General features: G+C 41.9%; 1 long non-coding RNA gene across 1 annotated transcript in view; it reads left to right on the top strand.

The window, feature by feature from the left end:
• LOC127913746 (uncharacterized) overlaps positions 1–1144 on the top strand; it is a 104702-nt gene extending 103558 nt beyond the window's left edge. Inside the window, exon 3 of the long non-coding RNA XR_008086631.1 lies at positions 1073–1144. This is a non-coding gene — a long non-coding RNA (uncharacterized LOC127913746). The remainder of the gene's footprint in view (positions 1–1072) is intronic.
• The last annotated feature ends 13619 nt before the right edge of the window (positions 1145–14763 follow it).

The raw sequence follows: 14763 nt of genomic DNA on the forward strand, positions 1-14763 counted from the left end.
AGAGAACAGCAGAGGTACATGTGACTAATAACAGCAGAGATACATGTGACTGATAACAGCAGAGATACATGTGACTGAGAGAACAGCAGACGTACATGTGACTGATAACAGTAGAGGTACATGTGATTGAGAGAACAGCAGAGATACATGTGACTGAGAGAACAGCAGAGGTACATGTGACTGAGAGAACAGCAGAGGTACATGTGACTGAGAGAACAGCAGAGGTACATGTGACTGAGAGAACAGCAGAGGTACATGTGACTGAGTGAACAGCAGAGGTACATGTGACTGATAACAGCAGAGATACATGTGACTGATAACAGCAGAGATACATGTGACTGATAACAGCAGAGATACATGTGACTGATGAACAGCAGAGGTACATGCGACTGAGAGAACAGCAGAGATACATGTGACTGAGAGAACAGCAGAGGTACATGTGACTGATAACAGCAGAGATACATGTGACTGATAACAGCAGAGATACATGTGACTGATAACAGCAGAGGTACATGTGACTGATAACAGCAGAGATACATGTGACTGAAAACAGCAGAGATACATGTGACTGATAACAGCAGAGATACATGTGACTGATAACAGCAGAGGTACATGTGACTGATAACAGCAGAGATACATGTGACTGATAACAGCAGAGATACATGTGACTGAGAGAACAGCAGAGGTACATGTGACTGAATAACAGCAGAGATACATGTGACTGATAACAGCAGAGATACATGTGACTGATAACAGCAGAGGTACATGTGACTGATGAACAGCAGAGATACATGTGACTGAGAGAACAGCAGAGATACATGTGACTGAGAGAACAGCAGAGATACATGTGACTGATAACAGCAGAGATACATGTGACTGATAACAGCAGAGATACATGTGACTGATAACAGCAGAGATACATGTGACTGATAACAGCAGAGGTACATGTGACTGATAACAGCAGAGATACATGTGACTGATAACAGCAGAGATACATGTGACTGAGAGAACAGCAGAGGTACATGTGACTGAGAGAACAGCAGAGGTACATGTGACTGAGAGAACAGCAGAGGTACATGTGACTGAGAGAACAGCAGAGATACATGTGACTGATAACAGCAGAGATACATGTGACTGATAACAGCAGAGATACATGTGACTGATAACAGCAGAGGTACATGCGACTGATAACAGCAGAGATACATGTGACTGATAACAGCAGAGGTACATGTGACTGATAACAGCAGAGGTACATGTGACTGAGAGAACAGCAGAGATACATGTGACTGAGAGAACAGCAGAGATACATGTGACTGAGAGAACAGCAGAGGTACATGTGACTGAGAGAAAAGCAGAGATACATGTGACTGATAACAGCAGAGGTACATGTGACTGAGAGAACAGCAGAGGTACATGTGACTGATAACAGCAGAGGTACATGTGACTGAGAGAACAGCAGAGTTACATGTGACTGATAACAGCAGAGTTACATGTGACTGATAACAGCAGAGGTACATGTGACTGATAACAGCAGAGGTACATGTGACTGATAACAGCAGAGGTACATGTGACTGATAACAGCAGAGATACATGTGACTGATAACAGCAGAGGTACATGTGACTGAGAGAACAGCAGAGGTACATGTGACTGAGAGAACAGCAGAGGTACATGTGACTGAGAGAACAGCAGAGGTACATGTGACTGATAACAGCAGAGGTACATGTGACTGATAACAGCAGAGATACATGTGACTGATAACAGCAGAGATACATGTGACTGATAACAGCAGAGATACATGCGACTGATAACAGCAGAGATACATGTGACTGAGAGAACAGCAGAGGTACATGTGACTGAAAACAGCAGAGATACATGTGACTGATAACAGCAGAGATACATGTGACTGATAACAGCAGAGGTACATGTGACTGATAACAGCAGAGATACATGTGACTGATAACAGCAGAGATACATGTGACTGAGAGAACAGCAGAGGTACATGCACTGAGAGAATGATAAGGCACATGACCTGAACATATATGCATGACTACATAAGAAAAGCAGATACAAGAACTGATATGACACACGCGACTGATACACAGAGACAACAACTGATAACAGAGGCCATGCAGATCATAACACAGACACACGCGTGACCTGATTGTTCCAGAGTATGTGACTGATAACAGCAGAGGTACATGTGACTGAGAGAACAGCATAGAGATACATGTGACTGAGAGAACACAGCAGACATGTGATCATAGAGAACAGCAGAGGCATGTGACTCTGAGATGAACAGCAGAGGCATGAATTTATATATACAGACACATGACCTGATAACAGCAGAGGTACATGTGACTGGAGAGAACATAAGAGGCACATGTACTGGATGAAATGAAAGTGAGGCATGACTGAGAGAACAGCAGAGTTACATGTGACTGATAACAGCAGAGATAAATATGACTGATAACAGCAGAGGTACATGTGACTGATAACAGCAGAGGTACATGTGACTGATAACAGCAGAGGTACATGTGACTGATAACAGCAGAGATACATGTGACTGATAACAGCAGAGGTACATGTGACTGAGAGAACAGCAGAGGTACATGTGACTGAGAGAACAGCAGAGATACATGTGACTGAGAGAACAGCAGAGATACATGTGACTGAGAGAACAGCAGAGATACATGTGACTGATAACAGCAGAGATACATGTGACTGATAACAGCAGATATACATGTGACTGATAACAGCAGAGATACATGTGACTGAGAGAACAGCAGAGGTACATGTGACTGATAACAGCAGAGGTACATGTGACTGATAACAGCAGAGGTACATGTGACTGATAACAGCAGAGATACATGTGACTGAGAGAACAGCAGAGATACATGTGACTGAGAGAACAGCAGAGGTACATGTGACTGATAACAGCAGAGGTACATGTGACTGAGAGAACAGCAGAGATACATGTGACTGAGAGAACAGCAGAGGTACATGTGACTGATAACAGCAGAGATACATGTGACTGATAACAGCAGAGGTACATGTGACTGATAACAGCAGAGGTACATGTGACTGATAACAGCAGAGGTACATGTGACTGAGAGAACAGCAGAGGTACATGTGACTGAGAGAACAGCAGAGTACATGTGACTGAGAGAACAGCAGAGGTACATGTGACTGATAACAGCAGAGATACATGTGACTGATAACAGCAGAGATACATGTGACTGATAACAGCAGAGATACATGTGACTGATAACAGCAGAGGTACATGTGACTGATAACAGCAGAGATACATGTGACTGATAACAGCAGAGATACATGTGACTGATAACAGCAGAGATACATGTGACTGATAACAGCAGAGATACATGTGACTGATAACAGCAGAGGTACATGTGACTGATAACAGCAGAGGTACATGTGACTGATAACAGCAGAGGTACATGTGACTAGAAATTACATGTGACTGAGAGAAGAGCAGGGTACACATGTGACTGAAGACAACAGAGTACATGTGACTGAGAGAACAGCAGAGGTGACATGTGACTGAGAGAACAGAGGCACGTGTGACTGAGAAGAGTAGAGGTACATGTGACTGATAACAGCAGAGAGATACATGTGACTGATAACAGCAGAGATACAGACTGATAACAGCAGAGATACATGTGACTGATGAACAGCAGACAGAGTACATTACGACTGAGAGAACAGCAGACTGATAACAGCAGAGATACATGTGACTAGCAGCAGAGAACTGATAACAGAGGTACATGTGACTGATAACAGCAGAGATACATGTGACTGATAGCAGCAGAGATACATGTGACTGATAACAACAGAGATACATGTGACTGATAACAGCAGAGGTACATGCGACTGAAAACAGCAGAGATACATGTGACTGATGACAGCAGAGATACATGTGACTGATAACAGCAGAGATACATGTGACTGATAACAGCAGAGGTACATGCGACTGATAACAGCAGAGATACATGTGACAGCAGAGAACAATGTTAAGATAAATATGATTAACAGCAGATAAATTACTAACACTGATAACAGCAGAGATACATGTGACTGATAATAGCAGAGATACATGCGACTGATAACAGCAGAGATACATGTGACTGATAACAGCAGATAACAGACACAGCAGAGATACATGTGACTGATAACAGCAGAGATACATGTGACTGATAACAGCAGAGTACATGTGACTGAGAGAACAGCAGAGATACATGTGACTGAGAGAACAGCACATGTGACTGAGAGAACAACAGAGGTACATGTGACTGAGAGTAGCAGAGAATGTGACGATTATGTGACTGAGAGAACAGCAGAGGTACATGTGTGATAACAGCTAAAGAGAACAGCAGAGGTACATGTGACTGATAACAGCAGAGTTACATGTGACTGATAACAACAGAGATACATGTGACTGATAACAGCAGAGGTACATGTGACTGATAACAGCAGAGGTACATGTGACTGATAACAGCAAGTACATGTGACTGATAACAACAGAGTTACATGTGACTGAGAGAACAGCAGAGGTACATGTGACTGATAACAGCAGAGGCAACATGTGTCTGAGAGAACAGCAGAGGTACATGTGACTGATAACAGCAGAGGTACATGTTACATGTGACTGATAACAGCAGAGTTACATGTGACTGATAACAGCAGAGTACATGTGACTGATAACAGCAGAGGTACATGTGACTGATAACAGCAGAGGTACATGTGACTGAAAACAGCAGAGATACATGTGACTGATAACAGAGATACATGTGACTGATAACAGCAGAGGTACATGTGACTGATAACAGCAGAGATACATGTGACTGATAACAGCAGAGATACATGTGACTGAGAACAGCAGAGGTACATGTGACTGAGAGAACAACAGAGGTACATGTGACAGAGAACAGCAGAGATACATGTGACTAGAGCAGAACATGTGACCTGATAACATGAGAGACATGTGACTGAGAGAACAACAGAGATACATGTGACTGATAACAGCAAATACATGTGACTGATAACAGCAGAGGTACATGTGACTGATAACAGCAGAGGGATTACATGTGACTGAGAGAACAGCAGAGTACATGTGACTGAGAGAACAGCAGAGGATGTGACTGAGAGAACAGCAGATACATGTGACTGATAACAGCAGAGATACATGTGACTGATAACTGAGAGAACAGCAGATACATGTGACTGATAACAGCAGAGGTACATGTGACTAAACATGTGACTGATAACAGCAGAGTTACATGTGACTGAGAGAACAACAGAGGTACATGTGACTGATAACAGCAGAGGTACATGTGACTGATAACAGCAGAGATAGAGATGTGTATGATAACATCAGAGGTACATGTGTCTGAGAGAACAGCAGAGGTACATGTGACTGAACAGCAGAGATGTGACTGAGAGAACAGAGATACATGTGACTGAGAGAACAGCAGAGGTACATGTGACTGATAACAGCAGAGTACATGCGACTGAGATGTGACTGAGAGAACAGCAGATACATGTGACTGATAACAGCAGAGGTACATGTGACTGATAACAGCAGAGGTACATGTGACTGAGAGAACAGCAGAGATACATGTGACTGAGAGAACAGCAGAGGTACATGTGACTGATAACAGCAGAGGTACATGTGACTGATAACAGCAGAGATACATGTGACTGATAACAGCAGAGGTACATGTGACTGATAACAGCAGAGGTACATGTGACTGATAACAACAGCAGAGGTACATGTGACTGATAACAACAGAGGTACATGTGACTGAGAGAAGAGGCACAACACACAGAGTACATGTGACTGAGAGAACAGCAGGGTACATGTGACTGCAGAGAACAACAGAGGTACATGTGACTGATAACAGCAGAGATACATGTGACTGATAACAGCAGAACATGTGACTGATAACAGCAGAGGTACATGTGACTGATAACAGCAGAGATAACACCACAACAGAGATACATGTGACTGCAGAGATACATGTGACTGATAACAGCAGAGGTACATGTGACTGATAAAGCAGAGGTACATGTGACTGGGAGAACAACAGAGGTACATGTGACTGAGAGAAGAGCAGAGGTACATGTGTGACTGATGAGGAGAACAGCAGAGGTACATGTGACTGGAGAACAGCAGAGGTACATGTGACTGAGAGAACAGCAGAGGACATGTGACTGATAACAGCAGAGATACATGTGACTGATACACAGAGATGTAATGATGAACAGCAGATACATGTGACTGAGAGAACTGAGAGAACAGAGGTACATGTGACTAAGAGAACATGTGACTGATAACAGAGGTACATGTGAGATAGCAGCAGAGATGTGACTGATAATATATAGATACATGTGACTGATAACAGCAGAGATACATGTGACTGATAACAGCAGAGATACAGGACTGATAACAGCAGAGTGTGACTGATAACAGCAGAACACTGAAACAGAGAGATACATGTGACTGAGAGATAACAACAGAGAGATACATGTGACTGCAGAGGATGCGACTGATAACAGCAGAGTACATGTGACTGATAACAGCAGAGGTACATGTGACTGATAACAGCAGAGGTACATGTGACTGAGAACAGCAGAGATACATGTGACTGAGAGAACAGCAGAGGTACATGTGACTGAGAGAACAGCAGAGGTACATGTGACTGAGAGAACAGCAGAGGTACATGTGACTGAGAGAACAAGAGGTACATGTGACTGATATAGAGATACATGTGACTGATAAGAGCAGAGATACGGTGTGACTGATAACAGCAGAACAGCAGAGATACATGTGACTGAGAACAGCAGAGGTACATGACTGATAACAGCAGAGTTACATGTGACTGATAACAGCAGAGATACATGTGACTGAGAGAACACTGCAGAGAGGTACATGTGACGAGATAACAGCAGAGGTACATATGACTGAGAGAACAGCAGAGATACATGTGACTGAGAGAACAGCAGAGAGATTCATGTGACTGAGAGAACAGAGAACATGTGACTGATAACAGCAGGTACATGTGACTGATAACAGCAGAGGTACATGTGACTGATAACAGCAGAGGTACATGACTGAGAACAGAACAGCTAACAGCAGATACATGTGACTGTTAACAGCAGAGATACATGTGACTGATAACAGCAGAGATACATGTGACTGATAACAGCAGATAAACATGTGACTGATAAATAAGCAGAGATACATGTGACTGATAACAGCAGAGGTACATTATGACTGATAACAGCAGAGGTACATGTGACTGATAAACAGCAGAGATACATGTGGACTGATAACAGCAGAGATACATGTGACTGAGAGAACAGCAGAGGTACATTTGACTGAGAGAACAGCAGAGGTACATTTGACTGAGAGAACTGAGAGAAAAGCAGAGGTACATGCTGTGACTGATAAACAGCAGAGATACATGTGACTGATAACAGCAGAGGTACATGTGACTGAGAGAACAGCAGAGATACATGTGACTGAGAGAACAGCAGAGGTACATGTGACTGAGAGAATAGCAGAGGTGTACATCTGACTGATAACAGCAGAGGTACATGTGACTGAGATAACAGCAGAGGTACATGTGACTGAGAACAGCAGAGGCACATGTGACTGATAACAGCAGAGGCACATGATCTGATAATAGTAGAGGTACATGTGACTGAGAGAAAAGCAGAGATACATGTGACTGAGAGAACAGCAGAGGTACATGTGACTGAGAGAACAGCAGAGGTACATGTGACTGATAACAGCAGAGATACATGTGACTGAGAGAACAGCAGAGGTACATGTGACTTTTAACAGAGAGAACAGCAGCAGAGATACATGTGACTGAGAGAACAGCAGAGGTACATTTGACTGAGAGAACAGCAGAGATACATGTGACTGAGATAACAGCAGAGGTACATGTGACTGAGAACAGCAGAGGCACATGTGACTGAGAGAACAGCAGAGATACATGTGACTGATAACAGCAGAGGCATGACTGATAACAGCAGAGATACATGTGACTGAGAGAACAGCAGAGGTACATGACTGATAACAGCAGAGATACATGACTGATTACAGCAGAGATACATGTGACTGAGAGAACAGCAGAGATACATGACTGAGAGAAAAGCAGAGATACATGTGACTGATAAGAGCAGAGGTGCAATATGTGACTGAGAGAACAGCAGAGGTACATGTGACTGATAACAGCAGAGATACATGTGACTGAGAGAACAGGTACAGACTGGCAGAGGTACATGTGACTGAGAGAACAGCAGAGGTACATGTGACTGAGAGAACAGCATGAGAACGAATTGAAGGAAATGTAGATTGAGCCCATGTGTCCCAAAAGGGAGCCTATATCCTATGGAAACCCTGGCCCTGTATCAAAAGTGAAAATTTATACAGAATAGGACACATTTGGACCACACCAGTCCTTCCTCAGGACTCCTCTGCATGCTATGAGTGTCTGTTTGTGGCTATAGTCTCTACATCTCCCGGTGCATCCTAAATGGCACCATATTCCCAAGTATAGTGCAGTAATTTGACCAGAGCCTTGGGAAGGAATAGGGTGCTATTAGGGACTCATCCTCTACACCTCAGCAGTCAAACAGACCTATGAATATTTGAATACACAGTGAATTGTCAGGCTATGCTTTATAGAGTCAGCATGATTAATCAGATATTTAGGCTTTTACATTTCTGAGAAAAAGAAGAGAGAGAATAAATGAGCAGAATTGTTGTGAGAAAGAATAGTATGAGACATATAGAGGAGACTGAAAATTATGAGACATATAGAGTGGAGACTGAATATTAAGAGAGATGGAGTGGAGACTGATTATTATGATACATATAGAGTGGAGACTGAATATTATGAGACATATAGAGTGGAGACTGACAGAGACATATATAGTGGGAGACTGATTATTAAGAGAGAGATGGAGTGGAGACGTATTATTATGAGGCATATAGAGTGGAGACTGATTATTATGAGACATATAGAGTGTAGACTGATTATTATGAGACATATAGAGTGGAGACTGGTTTTTAAGAAGAGAGATGGAGGGAGACTGATTATTATGAGACATATAGAGTGAGACTGGTTTTTAAGAGAGAGATGGAGAGACTGGATTATGAGACATATAGGTGAGACTGATTATTAAGAGAGATGGAGTGGGAGACTGATTATTATGAGACATATAGAGTGTAGACTGGATTATCTGAGACATATAGAGTGGAGACTGGTTTTTAAGAGAGAGATGGAGTGGAGACTGATTATTATGAGACATATTAGATGGGGGGAGACTGATTATTAGAGTGTAGACTGGATTATTATGATACATATAGAGTGTAGACTGATTATTATGAGACATGGATTATTATGAGACATATGTAGACTGATTATTATGATACATATAGAGTGGAGACTGATTTATTATGAGACATATAAGAGAGAGATGGAGTAGACTGATTATTATGAGACATGTAGAGTGTAGACTGATTATTATGATACATATAGTGAGACTGAATATGAGACATATAGAGTGAGACGGATTATTATGAGACATATTATGAGACATATAGAGTGTAGACTGGGATTATTAAGAGAGAGATGGAGTGGAGACTGATTATTATGAGACATATAGAGTGGAGACGGATTATTAAGAGAGAGATGGAGTGGAGACTGGATTATTATGAGACATATAGAGGTAGACTGATTATTATGATACATATAGAGTGGAGACTGAATATTATGAGACATATAGAGTGGAGACGGATTATTAAGAGAGAGATGGGAGTGGAGACTGATTATTATGAGACATAGAGTGGAGACGGATTATTAAGAGAGAGATGGAGGTGTAGACTGGTTATTATGAGACATATAGAGTGGAGACTGAATATGATGAGACATATAGAGTGGAGACGGATTATTAAGAGAGAGATGGAGGAGACTGGCAGTTATTATGAGACATATAGGGTGGAGACTGATTATTAAGAGAGAGATGGAGTGGAGACTGATTATTATGAGACATATAGGTGGAGACTGATTATTATGATACATATAGAGTGGAGAATGAATATTATGAGACATATAGAGTGGAGACTGATTTTAAGAGAGATTATTATGAGACATATAGAGTGTAGACTGATTATTATGAGACATAGAGTGTAGACTGATTATTATGACATATAGAGTGGAGACTGATTTTTAAGAGAGAGATGGAGTGAGACTGATTATTATGAGACATATAGGGTGGAGACTGATTATTAAGAGAGAGATGGAGTGAGACTGATTATTATGATACATATAGAGTGTAGACTGGATTATTATGATACATATAGAGTGGAGAATGAATATTTGAGACATAAGAGAGAGATTATTATGAGACATATAGAGTGTAGACTGATTATTATGAGACATATAGAGTGGAGACTGATTTTTAAGAGAGAGATGGAGTGGAGATTTATTAGGAGGAGATTATTAGAGATGGAGTGGAGACTGATTATTATGAGACATATAGAGGTAGACTGATTATTATGATACATATAGAGGAGAATGAATATTATGAGACATATAGAGTGGAGACGGATTATTAAGAGAGATGGAGTGGAGACTGATTATTGCGAGACATATAGAGTGGAGACTGATTATTAAGAGAGAGATGGAGTGGAGACTGATTATTATGATACATATAGAGTGGAGACTGAATATTATGAGACATATAGAGTGGAGACGGATTATTAAGAGAGAGAGATACTGGAGACTGGATATTATGAGAGAGATACTGAGACTGGATTTTATGAGAGAGATACTGAGACTGGATATTATGAGAGAGATACTGAGGCTGGATATTATGAGAGAGATACTGGAGACTGGATATTATGAGAGAGATCATGGAGACTGGATATTATGAGAGATAATGGAGACTGAATATTATGAGAGAGATACTGGAGACTGGATATTATGAGAGAGATACTGAGACTGAATATTATGAGAGAGATACTGGAGACTGGATATTATGAGAGAGATACTGGAGACTGGATATTATGAGAGAGATACTGGAGACTGGATATTATGAGAGATACTGGAGACTGAATATTATGAGAGAGATACTGGAGACTGATTTATGAGAGAGATCATGGAGACTGGATATTATGAGAGAGATAATGGAGACTGGATATTATGAGAGAGATACTGGAGACTGGATATTATGAGAGAGATAACAGAGACTGGATATTATGAGAGAGATAATGGAGACTGGATATTATGAGAGAGATACTGGAGGCTGAATATTATGAGAGAGATCATGGAGACTGAATATTATGAGAGAGATAATGGAGACTGGATATTATGAGAGAGATAATGGAGACTGAATATTATGAGAGAGATACTGGAGACTGGATATTATGAGAGAGATCATGGAGACTGGATATTATGAGAGAGATAATGGAGACTGGATATTATGAGAGAGATAATGGAGACTGAATATTATGAGAGAGATACTGGAGACTGGATATTATGAGAGATACTGGAGACTGATATTATGAGAGAGATAATGGAGACTGAATATTATGAGAGAGATACTGGAGACTGGATATTATGAGAGATCATGGAGACTGGATATTATGAGAGAGATAATGGAGACTGGATATTATGAGAGAGATAATGGAGACTGGATATTATGAGAGAGATAACAGAGACTGGATATTATGAGAGAGATACTGGAGACTGAATTTTATGAGAGAGATACTGGAGACTGAATATTATGAGAGAGATACTGGAGACTGATATTATGAGAGAGATACTGGAGACTGGATATTATGAGAGAGATACTGAGACTGGATATTATGAGAGAGATACTGAGACTGAATATTATGAGAGAGATACTGGAGACTGGATATTATAAGAGAGATACTGGAGACTGGATATTATGAGAGAGATACTGGATACTGGATATTATGAGAGAGATACTGGAGACTGAATATTATGAGAGAGATAATGTAGACTGGATATTATGAGAGAGATATGAGACTGGATATTACGAGAGAGATACTGAGACTGGATATTATGAGAGAGATACTGAGACTGAATATTATGAGAGAGATACTGGAGACTGGATATTATGAGAGAGATCATGGAGACTGGATATTATGAGAGAGATAATGAGACTGGATATTAAGAGAGAGATACCGGAGACTGATATTATGAGAGAGATACTGGAGACTGGATTTTATGAGAGAGATACTGGAGACTGGATATTATGAGAGAGATACTGGAGACTGATATTATGAGAGAGATACTGGAGACTGGATATTATGAGAGAGATACTGGAGACTGGATATTATGAGAGAGATACTGGAGACTGGATATTATGAGAGAGATACTGGAGACTGGATATTATGAGAGAGATACTGGAGACTGGATATTATGAGAGAGATACTGGAGACTGGATATTATGAGAGAGATACTGGAGACTGGATATTATGAGAGAGATACTGAGACTGGATATTATGAGAGAGATACTGAGACTGGATATTATGAGAGAGATACTGGAGACTGGATATTATGAGAGAGATACTGGAGACTGGATATTATGAGAGAGATACTGGAGACTGGATATTATGAGAGAGATAATGGAGACTGGATATTATGAGAGAGATAATGGAGACTGGATATTATGAGAGAGATAATGGAGACCGGATATTATGAGAGAGATAACGGAGACTGGATATTATGAGAGAGATAATGGAGACTGGATATTATGAGAGATAGAGTGGAGATGGAATATTATGAGTGAGATGGAGTGGAGACTGAACATTATGAGGGAGATTGGAGGATTAGGAGTGCTGATCGAGGATCAGGTCCCCACCTGTCTAAATAGTTTTATTCATTTTGATCTAAAAGGCTTAACTGACCCGAGATCAGCACTCCTACTCTGAGAGGCTTTGTGGATATGGTCCCTGGTTTGGTAAAAAGTATTGATCCATTTGATCTTCATCTCTCAAACAACCGTTAAGATGTAAGTAGGTATGTGATCTCTAGAAGTCTCTCAGTATTCCTGATATGAGAACCAATTTACAGTAGTTGGACCACACATTCTGGGAATTTTAATTTGGGAAATCCCCTTTATTCGGTTACATCACCATCCAGCCCTTAGATGTCATGCTCAAACAAAGTGTCAGCCTGTAAGAGAGATCATGGTAAACAGGTTGTAGGACACAACTTCAGATCTCCCTCCTCACTGAACGAGAATAACGCCCCCTGCAGGCCCCATGTACCAATAAGAGAGAGACAGAGACAGAGACAGAGATGGAAACATCTGTCTGGCTGGAACAGAACAGCAGTAGAGGAACACAAAATTACAGAAGCTTAAATGGAGATACTCCATCTTAAAAGTCCCTCATTACCTACATTCCTTTGTCATCCCTCCCTCATCTCTCCTTTCATCCCTCCCTCCTTCTCGTCTCAAACTACTCCACTAAGACCTCCCTGCTCACATCCCTCCTACCTTCATCCCTTCTCTCATCTCCTACCTGTATCCCTTCTCCCATCTCCTATCTCCTACCTGTATCCCTTCTCCCATCTCCCATCTCCTACCTTTACCCCTTCTCCCATCTCCTACCTGTATCCCTTCTCCCATGTCCTACCTTTACCACTTCTCCCATCTCCTACCTTTACCCCATCACCCATCTCCTACCGGTACCCCTTCTCTCATCTCCAACCTGTACGCCTTCTCTCATCTCCTACCGGTACCCCTTCTCCCATCTCCTACGGGTACCCCTTCTCCCATCTCCTACCTTTATCCCTTCTCCCATCTCCCATCTCCTACCTTTACCCCTTCTCTCATCTCCTACCTGTATCCCTTCTCGCATGTCCTACCTTTACCACTTCTATAATAATAATAATGAGCCACTTCTCCCATCTCCTACCTTTACCCCATCTCCCATCTCCTACCTTTACCACTTCTCCCATCTCCTACCGGTACCCCTTCTCTCATCTCCAACCTGTACGCCTTCTCTCATCTCCTACCGGTGCCCCTTCTCCCATCTCCTACGGGTACCCCTTCTCCCATCTCCTACCTTTGCCCCTTCTCCCATCTCCAAACTTTGCCCCTTCTCTCATCTCCTACCTTTACCCCTTCTCCCATCTCCTACGGGTACCCCTTCTCCCATCTCCTACCTTTACCCCTTCTCCCATCTCCTACCTTTACCCCTTCTCCCATCTCCTACCTTTACCCCTTCTCCCATCTCCTACCTTTACCCCTTCTCCCATCTCCTACCTTTACCCCTTCTCTCATCTCCTACCTTTACCCCTTCTCCCATCTCCTACCTTTACCTCTTCTCTCATCTCCTACCTGTATCCCTTCTCGCATGTCCTACCTTTACCACATCTCCTACGGGTACCCCTTCTCCCATCTCCTACCTTTGCCCCTTCTCCCATCTCCAAACTTTGCCCCTTCTCTCATCTCCTACCTGTATCCCTTCTCCCTTCTCCCATCTCCTACCTTTACCCATTCTCTCATCTCCTACCTGTATCCCTTCTCCCTTCTCCCATCTCCTACCTTTACCCCTTCTCTCATCTCCTACCTTTACCACTTCTCTCATCTCCTACCTTTACCCCTTCTCTCATCTCCTACCTGTATCCCTTCTCCCATCTCCTACCTTTACCCCTTCTCTCATCTCCTACCTGTATCCCTTCTCTCATCTCCTA

This window comes from Oncorhynchus keta, chromosome 30 (assembly GCF_023373465.1).
Source record: "Oncorhynchus keta strain PuntledgeMale-10-30-2019 chromosome 30, Oket_V2, whole genome shotgun sequence".
Taxonomy (NCBI): domain Eukaryota; kingdom Metazoa; phylum Chordata; class Actinopteri; order Salmoniformes; family Salmonidae; genus Oncorhynchus; species Oncorhynchus keta.